The sequence below is a fragment of the Rutidosis leptorrhynchoides genome, chromosome 11 (genome assembly GCF_046630445.1).
Source record: "Rutidosis leptorrhynchoides isolate AG116_Rl617_1_P2 chromosome 11, CSIRO_AGI_Rlap_v1, whole genome shotgun sequence".
NCBI classification, from domain to species: domain Eukaryota; kingdom Viridiplantae; phylum Streptophyta; class Magnoliopsida; order Asterales; family Asteraceae; genus Rutidosis; species Rutidosis leptorrhynchoides.
Window position 1 is genome coordinate 33,479,608 of NC_092343.1, and position 8,232 is coordinate 33,487,839.

The window sequence follows — 8,232 nt, forward strand, 5'->3', positions numbered from 1 at the left end:
TTTTTGAAATTTAAAACTTATGTAAATATACTTTTACAAAAATAACGTAAAAACTAATTTTTTTTTAATAGGGTCTCGCTTCGGCGTTAAGTGTTGTTCCCCGGCAGCGGCGCCAAAAATACTTGATGTGTGCGAGGTGGCGTATAAAATAGTTATATTTTTACAAGAAAATACTATTAAATACGATACAATTTTACACAAGATATTTATTTATTTATAGAATGGATATACCTAAACCTTGCTACAACACTTATAGGCAGTGTACATAATCGTACAGTAGTGTAGTTTTTAGTAAGTCCGGTTCGTCCACAGGGAACTCGCCAAGTTTAACGCTATATTTTTAAAACTATATTTGTAAATATATAAATATATAAGTAGTATTATTATTATAAAAGGGGATTTTTACCATTTAATGATCGGTTTGTCGATTTTAAAACTTTAGTCGCAGTTAAAACCTAATGTAAAATATTAAAAATAAATATAACTTAAATTAAAGCGTAAATTAAATAACGATAATGAAATTGTGATAAATAAAAGTGCGATAAAATAAAATTGCGATAATTAAAGAGTACGATAATTAAAAGTGCAATTAAATAAAATGACAATAAATAAAAGTGCGATAATTAAAAGTGCAATTAAATATGAAATATATAAATTATGCTTATTTAAACTTCCGTAATCATGATGTTTGACGTGTTGATTTTAGTTTATTACCATGGGTTAATTGTACCTTGTCCTGTATTATTCAATATGTCCGTATGGTTTTTGTCCATAACAGTCCATCAGTTATAAATATAAAGTGCGAGTGTCCTCGTCAAATTATCCTTATATCCGAAGTCAAATATTCCAACTAATTGGGGACTTAAACTATAATTACACCAAGTGTCCTTGTATATAATTCATCCATTTTTAATAAGTCCATTAACTATTAATTCATTCTCATGTCCGGTTAAATGAACGATTATTAGTACTTACAAATATCCCGCCCATCGTGTCCGATCGAGTGTATATGGTTATTTATAGGTACGTCTAATTGTAAATCTTTATATTAAATTAACAAACTATCATTTAATTAAACAAATATAAAGCCCATTAATAGCCCATAGTCTAATTTTCACAAGTGTTGTTCTTTTGTCCAAACCCCAATTATGGTACAAAGCCCAATTACCCCGTCTTAATATTTTAGCCCAACATCACGATTACTTCGGCTTAAATAAGCATAATAATAACTTAGCTACTAGACATTAATTTAAAAAGGTTGAACATAACTTACAATGATTAAAAATAGCGTAGCGTTACACGGACAGAATTTCGACTTATACCCTTACAACATTCGCTAACATACCCTTATTATTAAAATTAAAATTAAAATTAAAATTAAAATTATAATATTATATATATATATATATATATATATATATATATATATATATATATATATATATATATATATATATGTTATACGAGTGAGATAGAGAGATAGATAAAGGTGTCTCGAATTCAGCAAAATGCGTTGCCTTTTATAGGCCCCATCTGGATACTGTGCACTCTGCGAGTGCGGTTTTTCTTGCCTTCGAAGCTCCGCGAGTGCGGGGCTGTGGATTCCAGCTCACACTTTGGATCCTAGCTTTGCCGACGGTTTTTAAAATATAAATGTAATATATATATAATTTTAAGAATTATTTATATATTATATTATATTTATTTACATAGTTGACTTGTAATTTTCGGCCCGTTGCGTCGTGTATTGAAAGTTGACTTAGGTCCCGGTTCCGGATTTTCGAACGTCCTTGTGTACTATTTAATATCTTGTACTTTGCATTTTGCGTCTTGTACTCTTGCAATTTTGAGACGTTTCTCATCAATAATTTGAACCACTTTGATTGTACTTTGTACTTTTTAGCTTTTTAGTCGTTTGCGTCTTCAAATCGTCGAATCTGTCTTTTGTCTTCACCTTTTATTATTTAAACGAATATTACTTGTAAATAGAACAATTGCAACTAAAAGCTTGTCTTTCTTGAGGGATAATGCTATGAAATATATGTTCATTTTTAGCATTATCAAAACACATCAACGAGTTGTACACTTGAAGCTATACGCATCAAGGATGAGAACCGTGATGAACAACAAGCACCAAGAACCCACCGGAACACCTTTCTTTCTGTTTCTATAACAGATCAGACTACCTGGACTACTGGAAAGTTGATTTTCAGTTAGTTTGGTTCAAGTAGATGATTTTCCATTTAGACCTCGTCTTAATCCGAGTTACGGTTTAGGATCTATGGCCTCCCGAAAGTCACTACACCCTATTAACGTTGAATTGAAATTTCTGACCTACTCGCACTTAAACCGCCACCACGGTCAAACGAAGATGAGTTTGATTCTGTAAATTGGTTAGTACCTAGGGGACTCATATACGGAGCCATGGCCACTAGTCTCACCTCATTTCAGTTTGTATAGAGGTCGTGGCGACTGAACGAAATCAGCCTTTATTTCAAACCCTAGTCTTTACTTGAAACTTACTTACACTTTTTGTTAAATGATGAATGATGATGATACTTAAGACCTAATTTACATACTTTTAAACCTTTGGGAAAGAATTACTGACTTAGTACCTTTTGATTTAGGTTGAGGACTTTCGGACTAACCACTTTGCTTACTTTACCGCGTATCGACTTTTACTACTTTATCACTGTGAGTTATAGCATCCCTTTTTACTTTAACTATTTTGGGAACTGAGAATACATGCGCATTTTACGTTTTACATACTAGGCATGAGTACTTAAACTTTATATATGTGTGGGTTATACAATGGCATAAACTTTCCCCTTAGCTCGGTAACGTTTAGTCATTGGTTTTTGAACCGGTGAACGCGAATCTTAGATATGGATCCATAGGGTTTGACATCCCCACTCGGGCTAGTAGCGCTAGCATTTAACGGGTGTTTAATACTTCGTAAACATACGCACTCGCCAAGTGTACTATCAGGGGGTTATAAACGTTAAGTTAGTTACCAAGTGCCCACGGTTATACATATACTTTTCATACTGTTTTGAAACGCTGTTGAAGCACTGAAATCTCGTGGCCTACCTTACATTACTGTTATACTTAAACTATAGCTCACCAACCTTTGTGTTGATGTTTTAAGCATGTTTTTCTCAGGTGCTTAAGGTTTGCTTGCTTCCGTTGTACTAGTCATGCCTTGTAGACTTCCGCTGCCTTTGATAGAGATGTCACCGCATGAAACATTTTATCTTGCATTCAAACTATATTACTTTTGAAATGATGTATTTGTAACGACCTATGGGTCACGTACTATTATTGCTTGCTCTTCATAGAAGCATACTTTTGGTTGTTAAACATTTGACGTTGGTTAAAACGTCACCTTTATTCATGAATGCTAACTTATTTTGAAACAGCGTATAGTGTTTAACCTTGTAATGATCTTGTTGTTGATGAATCGTACACGATGGTTTTGTATGAGGCATCACAAATATACTTAACACCGCGTACACTAATTCCCTGGGTGATGTCTTAAACACCACGAATAACTCACCCCCATGACAATGTGGTGTCTTGAACACCGCGACGATACCACATGTCAATCAAACCAATGAGTGGTGTCTTAACACGTCGACACTTCACTCGTTACATCCCTCGAAATGGCATCTTAACACATCGATGCTTCACTCCCGAGTGGCGTCTTAACACATCGACACTTCACTCGCCATGTGAGAAGTGGTGTCTTAACACATCGACACTTCACAACTCATACTTCATAAATAAATACATCATATATGCACGCATATAATTATTCCACTCACTTGGAAATCCTTGAACACGCATCACACGTACGTGTACACAACGCTACCACAATCGAGCAAGTACCATCTATATCGCACATAGGCACAACACAATAATTCTCTAAAAGAGAATCTGACACACACACGTCCCTTAACCGAGGGATCTCACCTTGCTCGTCAAACACGCCCATTATCTCTCAACGAGATTCGCCACATTATCACCTTGGTGATAATTCAATTCCAAAAATCATAAGTACAATTTAACCGAAATTGTACTCTTCCACAAATCGACCAAATCTAGGCCCCGTCACAAATTTCGGATCTACTAAAATGTCATCCGAAATCTCACACTATGTAACAACCCAAACCAAACCACGAACAACCCGCGTAAAATGTGAAATAAACAAAAATATGCTGTTCAGTTGGTGGCGCGGCGCGCCGGGTATTCGTGCGGCGCGCGGAATCACCTGGACAGCCCGCTGTCTCCGGAAGTCAATTACACGAAAATGTTTGACCTTTTCCCGACATAATTAGACAAAACGCTTTCAACCACATACTTATACATGTAAAACTAACACGTTCCATTAATAAAATTAGTTTTATGAAGCGGGCCCAACACGACCCAAATTACAAGTTTAATACATAACGCGAGTTTCCACCACAAAAAGTTTAAATCCCAAACGACACATCGAGCATGGTGTTTGGGGTTAAACTACCCAAGTCTCGGTCGAACTTCCAAAAGCTATAATCCCCGAGCCACTAATCCAAGCGAATACCTTTGCCCTTATCCAAGCCGGATCCTCAAAAGGTAAACAACGAGAGGGTAAGCTAACGCTTAGTGAATGCAATAATTATACATATACATATATAATATACCTACTTGCAAAGCACTTACACAAATACCTCATACACGCTAGCAATATATATAGCATACCATCGCAAGTATAACTCTAAACCCTCCAAGATCACAAGCTAGCGCAACAATAGCATATATATAACCCGAATAATTTAACATGCTACACTACAACGCGTAATCATGGTTAACCAATAACACAAGGGAATGGTACTTCGAATTTCCCATCGGTGTTCGTAACAACCGTTAGTGTACAACGAAATGTATCACTAACCCCTAAGCGACACGGACAATGAAATATCCGTTCAAGCAATCGTTGGTGTACAACAAAATACATCACTAACTCTTGGGCGATTTGGACAATGAAATATCCATCGTTAGTGTACAACGAAATATATCACTAACTCTTGGTGGTATAGACACGTATACCCAGCCCCATCCCCCGCCCTACAAATGGATACATTATATACACACATGTATAATCATTCCACTCACCTTACGCCTTCGGTGAATCGATAAACCAAGCTTGAAACTTCAAGGTAACACACCTATTACAATGTACACATAATCAACACCCATTCAAGTTGGTCAAACTCGCAACACTCACCATCACTAGGTCATTTTGACCCATTTGGACACTTAACCCTAAAATTGAGTCAACTCACACCCAAAACCCTAACATTAGCCAAGATAGGTTTAAAACACATTTCAACACTAGGTTTATGCATTAATCACAAACATTAACTAACTTAGGTCCATTTTGACCCATTTGACCAATTAAAGTCAACATACCCATTTCGGGTCATCCACTAACCCACACAACGCCCATTTACATATATATAGGTGTGCTAGCAATTTACTAACTAATTTAAGTTCATAAACATCAATTTAACACTTTGAAAACCCTAGTTAGTCATCTTTGAGTCTACTCGACCCAATTTCACCCAAAACCCCCAATTCACCCACAAATGGGTTTTAAGTTCATCATCTACCCCAAACCCTAACTCTTAATCAAAATAAAATCAAGAAATCAAGATTAGAGCATACCACTACCACCAAAACATAGCTAGAGGGAAGATGAACGACTTTAGAACTCGCACTAAGACCCGATTCAACCTCCTTCTTCCTTTAATGGAGCTCTCTCACTCTAGAACTTCCTCTCTCTCTAGGATTTAATGGAAAGTGATAAGGTAGATGGAAATGGAGTAAATGAGACTCCAACAACTGATCCCAAGCCTTAAAGTCGGGTCCCATGTGAATTTACCAAAAAGCCCTTAAAATATCTCATTTAAAAGCAAGAGATGAGCTGTCAGCCCGTAATGGCGCGGCGCGCCATAATTCGGCCCGGCGCGCAGATAGCCTAGGCAGAATTCTTTTCTCTTTTTAAAATATAAAAAGAAAATCCCACAACTTGAATAACTTAATTTCACATATGTACAATGAAATAATTGGGTCTTACACACTAAAACCTCCTCGTGCGGGAGTGTAACTCCCGCACTTGGAACTACGTCCCATAACCGCATCTTATACACCCGTACAATGCTACCAAAGGTAGACTTTACTAACAATTGGGTTCACACGACCCATCACTACATCTTTCTCCAATCTCGAGCACATAAAGGATCTTAACAAATCCTTAACCACTCCGAACGAAGAGTTCACCACAATTTACACAAACCTTACCCTCATAATCATCCGATTGCTATCGTTTGTCAATTTTCCCACCTAGTCACTCATGTACCTAAGGGTTTCTCTCCGGTACCCAAAGTACAATGTAACCGAAACACCATCGGAGTCGAACACCACGTTTGTAGGTATAAAAGAGGCACCTATCATTCCGTCATGTAGACTCCTTCACAAATTCATAATCGAGATTTAAAACACTCGATCTCAAGGGTTTCATCCACCCGCCGAACCTCACGGTTCATCAACTTCAACACGAGAGCGAACACGCTCTAACATCCAAACACCAAAGCCCACACATATGGCTTGGTAGAAACAATTCTCAAACACGAAGGAATGCTTGGTTGCACCAAGTCTCATGCCCTTCGTCCACCAATCAAAACGTCACCATAGGGTAGTTCCACTAGGAACGTCACCCATAACAAAATATGCAAAACACAAATGCTTTCAACAAATTCGTACACAACGACACATAATAAATATCCAAAGGACATATTTATTAAAACGAAACATACCTTAACATCTCCTTGCGGCATTCGCCGCCGCCAACTCGGGACAATCCGGCTTGCGATGTCCCTCTTTATGACAATAGTAGCACATTCCGTCATCACTTCTCGGCATTGTGCATTCCCATAACTTGTGGCCCCTAACACCACAATTGAAACATCTAGGCTCATGAGAACTCGTCGAACCTTTCTCCACGTTACCCATACTCGCACTCGCGCCCTTAGTTTTCTTACTTGAAGCACCATACGAATCAACCCTTCTCTTACTTGAAAGCTCCCTAACCTTCGATCGCGAATAAGATTCAAAACCTCTAGCCATGTTAAATAACTCCACAAACGAGTTCACTTGGCCAACGCTAATTTTTCCCTGCAACTCATCATTCAAAGTCCGATAGAAATCTTCCATCAACATCCGATCATTCCCAATATACTCCGGGAAAAAATGAGCCTTCGACATAAAGGTCGTCTTTAGAGTATTCAAGTCCATCGATCCTTGTTGCAAATTTCGCAACTCATTTCGCATTTCCGACAAATCGGCTGAAGTCCGGAACTCCTCGAAGAATTACTTCTTAAACTCGTCCCACGATAACGCCATAAACGGTTCACCACCGACTAGATCAATCTTACCATCCAACCAATCCTTTGCCCTACCCCGCAACAAACTAGTAGCGAGTCTTGTCTTTTTCTCGGAAGGGCATTCAATAGTACAAAAACACCCTTCGACATCCGAGATCCAAATTGTGCTTACCAAAGGATCCGGTTTCCCATCGTACATCGGAGGTTTAGTTCTCATGAAGCTCTTAAGACAACGCTCCATTTCACTACTACCCCGAAATTCGGAATACCTCCTATCCATTCTTTCTTCCAACGCACCCATTTGCTCCGCAATGGCGGCCGCAACTCTAGTATCAAACTCCTCATCATTCGCCTAGATCTCGTTTCAAGTCGCCATTCTAAAGAATGCAAAACGATTAGTCCACGAACGTATAAAACCATACGCACAACACCGCCCCATCTTGCTCAACACCCGTCGTACATCACTTGTTTGACACTATTTGCACCCGTAATAAGGTTTGCAAGTCCTTATTACACGCACACGCCGTATCGACTCGTTAGTACAACGACCGCCTCGCTCGATGATATAAACCAACACAACACAATAATATATTAATAGAATCCACATATTAACATAAACGTTAGTCCACCTACAAACAAGGCACTAACTATAATCTGTTCCGACCCGTTCACCTACAACTCCCGCAACAATTAAGCACACACAAAAGTCTAAGTCTAGGCACCTATCTCAAGTCACCTAAATCCCTTAGACCATGCTCTGATACCACTTGTACTAACCCAACCGGTATTAAAACATGCCTATAAAATTTTT